Genomic DNA, 12,306 nt, shown 5'->3' on the forward strand with positions numbered 1-12,306 from the left:
CATAAGTTGGTTTTAAAAATGCATTTACTTTGACTGCACTGAAAGAATCTAAAAAAAGATGAAAAGCATCTTTAGCATGCCAAAAACATCTGGTTTCATATTTTCAGACCAAAAGGAAATTGCATGAAGACTAAAATCTTATGTTTTGATTTATATTATTATTGGAGGGCTGAGAAGCTGCCAGTCACCAAGTAAAATTTTATGATGATAAATAAATAAGGAAAACAATCTGACAAAACATGTTGTGGAACAAAGCTGCATTTCAAGTTTAATTAACTGATAACAATGTTTATGATGGAAGAACTGTGCCACCAATTATACAGTTAGTAAATGTATGCTCCCAATGAGAAGACAAGCCCATAAAACCAGATAAAGGGCTCTTCTTCAGCTTAATATTTCAGCCTATCTGAGCAGAGTTTTGCTTCAAGTAGTAAATCATGCATCAATTAAGACTCTTTCTAAACATGTGCGTGAGTTGGTCTCATGGAGGTGATACCTCTGAATGGCATGTTTTAAATTGAACAGCAGTAGAAGTTATCCTTTCCTAATAAGCTGAAGAATGTTGTCTTCTGCAAGGCAGGCACTGGGATGGCAGAAGTAAAGCAGTCAGGGAAGAAAGTAAAAAAGAAAAAAGAACGTTTTCATCTTTTTAGTCTTATGCTTTTCCCTCACCCCAAAACCTCAGACAAAATTCTAACAAAGTGTTCTCATAAAAAAGCTTTCATAGAGCCTGCCCATCAGCAGCAGGCTGAAGATAGAAGTTTTCCTTAATCATGTGTGCAAGACGCAGTCCCTTTGCTGTTCTGAATCTTGCATTTAAAAGCATTGTACACTCAGTTGTTGCAAAACAACAGAATGAGGATCACAGCTATTGTTTGCTCCCAGTGTAAACTGTTTACTTTCAGTTTACCATTGAGACTAACTCCTGCCATGTTTTAGCATTTATTATATTTTTAAAGGCATACTTTTCTTAGCAGAACTTATAAGTTCATTTACTCAGACTACAGAAAGAGATAAGCCAAGGCTGATATGTACAAGTTTTATGTCCAATCTCCCTCAGTTTCTGCTAGACTATTACTAGATTTAAAAAATATTTAACTCCTGTGACTCCTGGCCGACGAACTATTCTGCTCACATCCCCATAGAATCCTTTCATCAGCAATAACTGTCACTATGCTTTTGGTCTCTGTGACAGGGGCTCTGTGACAGAGCCCCCCACACAAATAAGATCAGTTAGCATATTAAGCCATACATTCCAAATATTAGGCAGTTTCCCAATGGATGGCTAATAGAATTTAAAATACATATATATATATATATATATATGAATTAAGGGGCATGATATTCAATCAAGTACTTTTGTTGGTAAAACTCAATATTCTGTATTCAGACAAAAGGCCTGCAGAATGCAGAACAGTTATGGAAAATTCCTGGGACTTTAAGCTTAGACACAGTTGCAGTTGCCATCAAAAACATTCTGAAGTGTGTCTGTTGATTTAAGAGGAAGCACAAAGTGTTTGGAATGTTGGTTTTCCTAGAATACATTCAGATTTGTGCAGGGCAGTTTCCTATGTGACTTTGAATTTTCTTCCATCGATTGTTCTCTCGTGAGTTAATTTCATGCCATTTCTCCATTCCTATAAATATTAGTGATCAACTACTTGGCCAGCTAATTTTGTTTCTCTTTTTGAGGTGTATGTGGTGACTGTCACCCCTTTCATTACTGAAATGAACTTCTCCATCACTAAGGAGGCTGTATTGGTTCATTTCGTGTCTGTGTGCATGTATGTGTGTGGAGAAGTTAACATCCTGTCTGCAACGCTGTTGGAATTACTACTGGCATGTTTTGACTCATTATCTTGAATCTTAATCAGCTGATGAAAAAAAAATTAGTTTCATCAGCTGATGAAGGCTCAGGGTAATGAGTCAAAACATCCTGATAAGACTTCTCAGCAGCCAGAAATGGGGCTGGAGCGTTTCACCTGACACAGCTGTCTCTCAATGCTGTCCAACAAATGATTTATCCAGTCTCTATATTTACTACAATGTAGCAACCACAATATAGCATGAGAAGGGATTGGCAAAACATGAGTTCTGTCATCTCCTAGGAAGATGAAATGTGCTTTCATTTTTTTTTTATTATGGCAAATGTGCATAACACAAGTTGACCATTTTAACCATTCTTAAGTGTGCAGTTCAATGGCATTAAGATGAATGAGCAACCATCACCACTGTTCACCTTCAGAATTTTCTTCTCTTTCCAAATTGAAATTCTATCCCACTAACCAATTTTCCCTGACTCCCAGCCTCTGGTAACCACTTTCTGCTGTGTGCTTTCTGTGATTTTGACTATTCCAAGAACCTCACATAAGGGGAATCACACAGGATTTGTCCTTTATGCCTGATTCATTTCACTTAGCACAATGCCTTCCTGTTACAACATGTCAGAATTTCCTTCCTGTTGAAGGCTGACTAATATTGCATCCCATGTACTGCACCTCATTTGTTTATCCATTCATCTGTTCACAGGCACTGGGATTGCTTTTGGCTATTATGAATAATTCTTCTGTGAAGATGGGTGCACAAGGATGTGTGTAGACCCTGCTTTCAGCTCTTGTAGATATGTACCCAGAAGTGGAATTGTTGAATCATATTCTACTTTTTAATTTTTTGAAAAATAATTGTGAACTTTTATTTTTAAAGCGATGGTAGCAATCAAGCCTGAAGAGCACCTAGCGTGTTTGCAAAACTCGAGGCCTTCGATACTCATGTGATTCACCCACTTCCTGTCAGGACAAAACTCCCCCCATGCCATGGACTATAGTGTGTTCTGGCTCCTTGCTATCCATAATCAGATAAGTTGATGAAGAAAAACCAAAAGGAAACTGAATTTTCAAGAAAAATAAGGAGGAAAATATTTTCAGAAAAATAAAAGCCAAAATTCAAACCACCATAGTTTCCAAAACATTTTTCTTAAAAAAATCAACAGTCGACCTTGCACAGATGCTTTAAAATGATAGACTGAAAAGTATAGTATCAAGATGTTTCTTTAGCGAGCAGATCAGTGAAAGCAGAGACTGAACTATCCCCCCTCCCAGGACTGTATTTGATCACTATCATTTGTGACTGTCATCATTTATCCCTTTCCCTCATGTTTCTTTTCCAAATTGGCTCTGTATTTATGTCAAAGATCCTTGCTTCAGTAGTACAACCAGAAACTCACTGAAAAGAAAGATGGAATAAATGAGAATACAAAGGGGCTTCATTTATAGAGCTAGGGCAGTACCAAGAATAAGCACTGTTAAATAAAAGCAGTTGTCAGTTTGAAAGAAAAAGACTACCATCAAAGTCACAGAAAATTTGAAATGGTGGAATACAAGGCTGGTGATTTTTTTTAAGAATGAATACTACTTCTTGAATTGTTAATGATTGAGTGATTTTTGACATTGCAGGCTGCAAAATGTTGACACCTAAAGGGGACTTTCAGGTACACTGTCCCTCCTTCCACAACTGAGAAACAGGAGACCTGAGTCACACAGCTCTTTGCAGCAGATCTGAGACATTGAAAAGCTTATCCAAAGAACAAATGGATTGTTATTTTCCGTTAGTACATGGCTAGAAATGATTTTTTGCAGACTACTCATATTTTGTACTTTGTGTTCCTGCTTATATATCTCTCCAAACAAACTTTGCTTTTTTCTCTGGTTTTATAATTCCTTCTAGGTGAGATGCCTATCAGAATTCTAAGTGTTTTTTTGAATTCTACCCATATAGATGGGCCCCTCCACCTTCTATTTGAATTCTTTTTAATTGATCATTAATTTGCACACCTGCGACCTTGTGTTTATATCATTGTTAATAGTCCATTCAAATTATTTAATACTAGCTCCTAGTCCTTTTCCTAGAGGATCACAGTTTGAAACTCACTTACCTTTATAGCTCCTAACAGCCATAATAATCTCTTAGGGAGCACTTGATGATTGAATGAAATATTAAAAAGAAAAACCAAAGGAGAGATATTGAGGATCAGAACTACGTCTCAGTCCTCTCATATAAACAAGGGGAAAAAATCTTCCCCACATTATTTGAACATACCACTAAATCCAATTATGCAAAATTCAGTGTTCAACACAAAGGTTATAAATTCTACTTGCCACCAGTCAATGACTCTTGCTTCCTCTGTAGTCTCTCTATCCTTCTAGAAGCTAATAACTGTAGAAGTTCTTTGTAGTCTTCCCTCTTGTTGAGGCCCTCCCTGGATACTATTCCCTTGAGCTTCTCTGTGCCATACACACTTTGTTATTTTTTCTTTCACTTACGGAACCTTATGAAATATTGTGTGGTTCCCTTTTTAATTTATTTGTTCCTTTTCCTGTTTGTTTCTTGATTGTTTCTGTCCATGAAATGCAAAGTAAATGCAAGAATTTTTTTTTTGTTTCATTCAGTGCTATAACCCATCATAGGTTTTCAATAAAATAAATGTAAACACATAAGCACACACGCCCTCCTTATTTTGTTTAAGCAGGGGTGCCTGGATTCACTCACCATTCCAGCTCTGTCTTTTTACTTTGCTGTGTTCTTTTTTTTTCTTTCTTTTTTTTTTTAAAGATTTTATTTATTTCTTTATACAAGCACTGGGTACAGTCAGAAGCGCGGGAGGGTGAGAGAATTCACCAGAGCCAGAGCGGGGAGCAGAGCAGGCAGAAGGACCGAAGCACACTGCTGAGGGGAGCAGCGGGCGGCAGGAGAGGTCTGCGCGCCATGTGGGACCCTCCTTCAGTGGCCGGGGAGCAGCTGGGGATCGAACCAGCGCTGCAGAGGCTGCGGGGCAGCTTCGCAACCCAGCGCTCAACCGCTGCGCCACCAGGGGAGGCCCAACTTTGCTGTGTTCTTAAGCAGAGTATGACTCTAAGGTATGGAAGGGGAATGTATTACTGGCCAGTTACAGAGACAGAGATTTGTGTCTCTACAAAGAGAAATTAGTTAAGTAAGTGAGAAGCTTTATAAATAATTTCAGGCATTTTTCCATGGTATTTTCCCTTGGAATAACAAAAAAGATATTTTTATAACTATCATGTTGCTACCTATCACACCAAGCCCACAAGAATGCAAATTTCAAGGTCAACTCAAAACACATTTGAATTAAAGTTTGACATGTTAAGTATGATAGCAATCTGAGAAAGTGTAAAATTCTTTGAGATCAGATTTAAATAGTATCTGTAACCTCTGATGGTACAGCAAGGTGCTGTGGCAATCTTTTTCCAATGCAGTGATATGCTAAGGATATTTTTGAGAAATACGGAATACAGAAGGCATTGCCTTAAGTGGTCAATCCAATGGAATACCTGGAAGCTTGGAGGCAGAGGAGCATGACTGTGAAGGACATATTGATAAACAAATAGCCACATTCAATTAAATCAACAATCAGAGATAAAGTTGAACTTTTCAAGTTGGAAGAAAAATCAGAGTTCTGGGATTTGTATTAAATTTGTTAAATTTTTGACTTGTTTGGCCACTGCTTAATTTAATGGTTCATTCTATTTTTAAAAAGAAGTTCTAAAATTTGTTTCCTCTTGCCAAATTTATTCTCCAAAAATCTTATACTTCAATTTAGTCAAGTAACCTTCAATCTTTGGCAAAGGCTTTTAAATTTTCTGCTCCTTTTCTTATGGTGCAGGGGGAAAGCACTATCTAAATTGCCATGATGTATTTATCTTGAAACTTTTTCTTTTCTTTTGAAGGGAACATCTTAACTTTGAAATTCTTAGAAGTTATTTTTGGCATAATTTCTCTGCTCTACCCCAAATGATTTTGTGCTATTAAATATTTTATCAGATGATGAAAAATGGTAAATTGCTTCTCATTTTGAATACAAAAAAAGAAAACAAAATGAAAACCTACTCATTGGGTGTGATTTTGGGAATCTGTTGTACGTGACCATAAATTCTGTTAGTTCGACTAAATTACAGGTTAACAATTCTTAATAATATACTGCCCCAAATTGTGTGTTTGAAGAAGTACTGAGCAATCTGCTTGTTATTTCTTCTTCCTTAAAAATATTTAATTCTTCCCACTCACATGTGAAGACAATCAACAGTGAGAGCATTTGGGTGTTCTTACCCTTCCTCATAACAGAACACTACTACTAGTCCAAGAGATACTATAAGCACATGCATATTTTTGCTTTCCTCTTTATAACTCATGACTATCCCATTAAAATTCCCTCTCACACAATGTTAATGTAAACTAGTTACAATGTTAATAATACTAACGGGTTTACAACACATAATTTTCATATTGTGTAAGATGTTAACAGTCATATCTTCAGCAGTCAAAATTCTAATTTCTTTTTAACTAAAATAATATTTGATAATTCTACATACCTCACAATCTAACCTTAGTTTATTGAACAAGTTGAATAAACATTGATCTCAGTCTTAAGGTTCTGAGATTTCCTGATTCTCTGTTTAAGTAATTTGATTTTGAATTTGCACACTTTGGTAAGAAATGAATTAGGATCTCATTGACTTACTTTTCCAAATTTCTCAGTGATTTCTAAGAACACCAAAAACTTTGTTTCCCTAGGCAAAATTTAATTATGCTTTCTACTCATAAATTCTTTTTCCTAAGAAATCAATTAATTTCAAACAAAGTCTACCTTTCTGACCATAACTCAATTGAGCAGGCAATAATTTTCAGCAATAATTATGTCATTAAAACCAGCATTGGTTCCAATATTTCTAGCACATTTAAATTGTTATATTTTCTGAAAATTTTAGAGTTGACTTCTAATTGGAAACTTCTATGCTGTAAGTAAACTTTTCCCACAAATGAATCTTTGCTGAAGGACCAAGCTGCTGGTGATAGCACATACAATCTTTATAACAATCTAAACCAATCACTGAAATTAAGAAACCCAAGATTCTTCAGAATCTTGGGAATTGCCTTAAATTTTTTAACTTCAAAATTAGATTTTCCCTGACAAATTTTATAAAAATTAATATGCATTTTTACAATTCTAATTATGTGCAGGATCCTGGTTTTCAGATATTCGTTCTCTAATTATATTTTTAAATTACATGAATCAATTATGATGATAAAATGTTCCTACACTTGCTTTAGCAATATCCTTTGACTCCACTGGTGAACTCAGAGAACTTTGTTAAAATAAAACAACCCCCACTTTTTTTTTTGAAAAACTTTTCAAGCAATAGAAATAAGGGGAACAAAAGCAGATTCAAATAATCAAGACTGAAATATTGATCAACAGAAGATGAGTCAAAAATTGTGTGCATCAGACAATAAAGAGCTTTGCAAGCTTTAACATGAACAGAAACAGGTCGAGTCTAAAATAAATTAAAAAGACGGCAAAACTTTAGCATTATCATGTTTAGTGTTACCAAAGTGCTCTTAGTTTTCCTTTACTTGCAATTTCTGTTATGATAAAAAGATGTATATTTTTAACATCAGAAGAAAAACATAGCACCATACCACATTTTAGTTCTTATATGGGAAAGTCCCTGCAGTTTTTATTTATTTATATTTTTTTTGCATGGAAGAACTGGGGTGTAGGCTACAGGTGCAGGGTGTGAGAGGATTCACCAGGCAGAGTGGGAAGCAGGGCAGGCATATCTGCTGATATATACTGCTGAGGGGAGCAGCACACCATGTGGGTTAGCTCCCTGGCTTGGGATCAAACTCATGTTGCAGTGGCTGGCAATAGCTTGATAACACTCTGTCTTTAACCCCTGTGCCACCAGGGAGATCCCTGAACATTAATCAGGCCCCTAAATTTCAGGATGACGGGACTCTAAGTTCTTTCAAATACATCAGGTGATCTGACTCTTTGGATGGTTTTATGATCGTCATCCTTGATGAATTGTCCCATCCCAAACACGTCCCATCCAAACAAATCAACACTCAAGGAAGAGATGTCACCACAAATCCCAGTTTCTAATACCAAATAATTCCATAGTGATTTTTACAACCGGGATTTCAAGGAATGACCTATTTTTGGTAAACATTTGTATTCACTGTGATCACTTTCCATTAAAAAATATTATTACCTCCATTACCCATTTTGGTTGACTAACTCATATACACACACACACACATTTATCTCCTCCCATCCCACCCACAGAATAATTTCCATATGAGAAAACAAACATTGTATTTTGGGTATGATAATTGGAAATTATAGGCTTCCTTTATTTTGCCTCTCTGCATGCTTTCAACATAACACATGGGGACTCAGCAGTGAGTGCAGAGACAGGCAATCTGAACTATTTGTTGATTGATAGCCTTCCATGAAAAGTCATCTTCATCTGACAGTGTTACTTTGTATAATATTCTTCTGTCTCCATCTGGACATCATGCCTCTGTTTCATGTTTAAGTGCCATAGTCTGAAGGCTGCAACACATCCCTGACCAGAGGACTTCATTATAACACAACCCTCCCTTTTCCTTATGAAGCACATGACCTGATTGTATCTTAAAATGAATACTATAGGGTACCAAGTCACTAATTTAAATAGGGGAGTTGGCTGTAGATAAAGGAGAACTCTTACCTGAGCTTCTGTATGTCTTAGAATCTCAATCAAAAGGTTCTGATGGATCTGGGATGAGATCAGGGTGGTGAGGAAAGTCTCAGACAAGCTGTGGTGTGTAGAACCTTCCTCCCCTGAGAGAGTGAGCTGTCCTGAGAAGCAGAGGATAGCTCCTGCCTAAACATTGTTTCACCCACCCATAGTGCTATTCTGATAATGCCTTCTCTGGATTTCCTTTCATCCCTCTTACCCATGTTGTTCCAACAGAACTTCACAAGTCCTCTAGTCCTATAAGGGGCCATCACTTTGTCACAAAAGGGACTCAGTCACTCCAGACTATTTTACTTGCTCAGGCTCTGCAAAATGACCCTTGAACCTTAGCGAAAATGTAACGGTACATGGGTCAAAAAGGGCTGGGCTCCATTCAGGGCCATCTGTGGCTGGACTGCAGTTGGTGGAGTGGGGACAGGAATAGATGGTGACTCTTGCATGGAGCCCCAGAGGCTGACCCCCCAGAGGCTGACCCAGCCATTCTGAACTACAGGGTGTTTTAAGTCTTGGAGAGAATAACTGCTGGGACACCAGGTTAATAATGCCACATGTATTGGCACAATAAGTTAGGGGAAAGAGACCAGATTTGCAGCCACAGCCGTTGAACCTAACCAAGAAGAAGCTGTCGTGTGGCTGGGACGATAGCACGGAAGCAGTACCAGCAAGACCCAGCTACAAGCCGATGGCTTTTTTCCATTTTGGAAAAAAGATGTTCAGTTCTCTATCTATTTTCATTACTCAATGTTTCTGAAGGTGGCCAGAATAGTAGCCACGCCTAGACTAGAAGTCCAGACAGCTGACTTTGGTTCTATTGATTTTTATTCAGTCAGAGTAATCTTTCCAGATTTTGAATGCTTCATCCATAAAATGTGGATAATATTACAATCTGCCCAACTACATTCATGGGAGTGGAGAGAGAAATAAGAAAGATGAAAGGGGCAAACCATATTATAAAGGAAAATTGTTATGAAACTGCTTCTATTCTTTTGTTTATTTGTTTAAATCCATAATTCAGCGAATTCAAAACCAAACACATCATTTTTGCCCCAAGTAGCTCCTCCCATATTTCTCCATTTCATTGGAATAGGGAGCATGGCATTTTTTTTTTATTTTTACTTTTTAACATTTATCATTTCTTACATTTTTAAGACAATATTGCTTCCCCCCACCCCCTCAGATTGAGTCCCCATAGAATCTCCTTCCCCAAGGCACCCGTGCACCATCACCACAGTCCCCTGTGCTCCTCCCTCCCTCCCTCTCACCCCTCTCCCTCCTCCTCCCCTGTCTCTGGTTTACAATTGTCTGTTTTTGCTTTGTTGTGTTTTGTACTGTTATTATTGTTATTTTTTTACACTGATATGTTTTTTTGTTTCCCCTATATTCCTGTTATAAGTGAAACCATCCGAAATTTTTCTTTTTCCTTCTGGCTTATTTCACTGAGCATAATTCCTTCTAGCTCCATCCATGTTGCTGCGAATGGCATGAGTTTATCTTTTTTGATTGCTGAATAATATTCCATTGTGTATATGTGCCACATCTTCTCGATCCAGTCATCTATTTTTGGGTATTTGGGTTATTTCCAGGTTTTACCTATTGTAAATAGTGCTGCAATAAACATAGGTATACAGGTGCTCTATTGAATCAATGTTTTTGTGTCCTTTGGGTAAATACCTAGGAGTGGAATTGCCGTATCATATGGTAGCTCCATTTTTAGTAGACTGACAGCTTTCCACAGTGGTTGGACCAGAAACTGCTTATATTCTGATTGGATTTCAAAAATTGTATTCAAGGATCTTTATTTTCACAGTATAAATAAGAATATGAAAGTTATTTAACTACATAGTGATGAAGACAATCACCTGAGAAGAAATGTAAGAGGGAGTTGTGATTTATCTATTTATATGTTGCTTCAACTTTTTATTTTACTCTGCAGATTTTATGAACTAAGCTTAGCATTTAAGTTGAGAAATGATACATTTTTTAAATTCTATTGTAGTTTAAGGACAAACTGGAGATTTCTGAAATGATCAATTAAATACTTTTTGGTGATAGAATCCATTTGATTTGTAACTGATTATGACTTTTTTAATCACTAAGGATGTTTTACATTTGAGTTTTCAGTTTAAGAAAAAGTTTCCACTATGTCACAGGTAGCTGAAAATTTTGCCCGTTAAAATTTTAATTCAGGCTAAAAAAAGTAAACATGTTTCAGTTATAGATATGACAACTTTATTTGCAAAATTTTATTGATAAATTATGTTTTATAAACTGTCATTGACTTCAGAGATTTTTTTCATCTTAGGATATAAAATGAAATGATTTCTCAGAGAAATACTGCAATTGCCAGAGTTTCCAATACACATATAATTTATCTGAATAGGATTCTACCCAAACTGAAATTACTGATGATAAAACAGCTGGACTGATATTAAAATAGCTAAATTATGGTTTCCTTGAAATCATTGTAAACAAAATTTAAATTCACATACCTAGTAGGAATTCAATTGACAACAATTGAAAGATGTATCACATTTGGTAAACATAAGTTGATTTCTGCATTTTCTTAAATTATGATAATTATAGCTACTTTCCTCTGAAGAATATGTTTTCATGTATATTATCTCATTTGTTACTATAATATCCCTGTAAGGGACAGATGTAACAGTCTTCAATTTACAGATGAGGAAAGTGAGGCACAGATGGCTAAGTTTGCCTGAAGTGAAATTGGGCCACCATACTGGCTTCCACTGAGACTTTTATGATTTCAGTGTTAAATACTTTGCTTAAACATGAGTAACTGTCATTCAATCCCCATCTTCCTTCCTTTATTCCGAAACTAAGGGTAGTTGGTCATCATCAACTGTCCATCCATCTAATAGCACAGTTATGGATGAATTAAAACTCCTTTACATATATATTTTTTTATACATATATATATATATATATATATATATAAACCCTCAGTCTACATTTTATATTCTGACAATCTCATTCAAGGATTGCAATGAGTTTACTTATAAATCAAATCCTATGACTAGAAGGAGTTACCCAGGGCTCTGGTTGAGAAGGTCTCTGAAGTCCAGTGAGGTGTCTATGAGAAAAAGTGCTGTGGTCCATTGGCATAGTCTGTGAAGGATCCAAGCCAACAGGGCTGGAGATGGGGGCAGGAAGTGGTATAGGGATGTGTATCAGTTATAACAGCTGCTCCAAAACTTAAGGACTTAAAACAACCACCATTAATTTGCTTACAATTCTGTATTTTGGTTTGCATTTAGCTGAAAAGTTCTGACCTTGTCTTTGGGTTACTAAAACAACCACTTTCCATGAGTCAGGGGATGGATGATTCAGGATGGCTTTACTCAAAGCCTGGTAGTGAACTGAGGTGGTTGGATTACATGGCTAGGTTCTTTTCATGTGGACACTTCAGTTGGACAGTCTGATGTCAATGTTCCACAACCGCAAGTCTCATTGTATAAGCCGTCATCAGGCCTTACTAGCATCCTAGTTACTAATGATGTTCCATAGGCCAACTCAAGTCATGTGGGCAAGCTCAGTGTGGGAGGGAACCATACAAAGTCATGAATACAGAGGTAAGGGGGTGGTGGTGCAATGTTATGCTAACCCCACAGCATGCAGCTGTAGTTTCTCGTATCTTACGGAAAATTGAGATCTAGAGATTTGTAAAACTGGATTCAGTTCTTGTTTTGAA

The sequence above is a fragment of the Talpa europaea genome, assembly GCF_964194135.1.
Source record: "Talpa europaea genome assembly, chromosome: 6".
NCBI lineage: Eukaryota > Metazoa > Chordata > Mammalia > Eulipotyphla > Talpidae > Talpa > Talpa europaea.